The sequence below is a fragment of the Belonocnema kinseyi genome, chromosome 5 (genome assembly GCF_010883055.1).
Source record: "Belonocnema kinseyi isolate 2016_QV_RU_SX_M_011 chromosome 5, B_treatae_v1, whole genome shotgun sequence".
NCBI classification, from domain to species: Eukaryota; Metazoa; Arthropoda; class Insecta; order Hymenoptera; family Cynipidae; genus Belonocnema; species Belonocnema kinseyi.
The window spans coordinates 140,992,219-140,993,225 of NC_046661.1; positions in this window are offsets into that span (position 1 = coordinate 140,992,219).

Sequence of the window (1,007 nt, forward strand, 5' to 3'; positions counted from 1 at the left end):
CAGAGCAAAAAAACGTCAGAACATTAACAAAAAAAGTGATTTCTTATCAAAGCGATTCAACCAAATGTTTAAAACAAATTAGTTGAATTATCAAGCGAAGAAGAACGATTTTAAAATAAAAAGTTGTATTTCCATACAAAAAATAAAATTTCTTCTATAAGAGATAAAGTTTAAATCAAAAAGATCAATTTAAAAACAAAAAGTTGAATTTTCGGTTGAAAAAGATTTTAGTCCAGTTTTTACGATAAAAATATGCATTTTTTAAAAGCAATAGTTTTCTCAACAAAAAATTGAATTTTGAATCCAAAAAGACGAATTTTCAACCAAAAAGTATGACTTTTTAACAAAATTGTTGAATTCTCTAGCAAATAGTAGCATTTTTATTTTAAAAAATCAATTTTGTACTAAAACAGATGAATTTGTAATAAAAAACAAATTTTCTTTTATAAATGAAACTTTCATCTAGAAAATTTTTCAGTTCTTTTTTCAACATCAAAATAAACATTTTAAACAAAAAGTACATTTTCTACGAAATAGTAAAGTTTTCATGAAAATAGTATAATAGCTTGATTTCTAATCAAATTTATTTAAAATAAAGAAGACAAACTTTCAGAAACAGAGTTGTATTTTCGACCGAAAAGTTAACGAAAAAATGAAATTTTCCATTAATTAAAATAAATTCTGAGATTCTCATAAATTCCCAGAGAATTTATTTCTCGGTTATATTCTCGGTAATATTATCATTCTCGTTACCGCTCTCAAAGTAATATAACCGGCCGAGAACTCTAGCCATTACAACCCGACCTTCTTATTGCCGAATTTGAGTCAGGCTTAAAAAATGGCTGCACCAATGAGTGCGTAAGCGGGAAAAATGTGGGTTTGAATATTTAAATTGTTTTAAACTAGAAACACAATAAAAATGCAGGAATTGAATTGTTGAAATTACATTTGAGAGATGAGATTGTGATGCTAAACCACAGAAAAATATTTAAAAATTTTAACTTGGA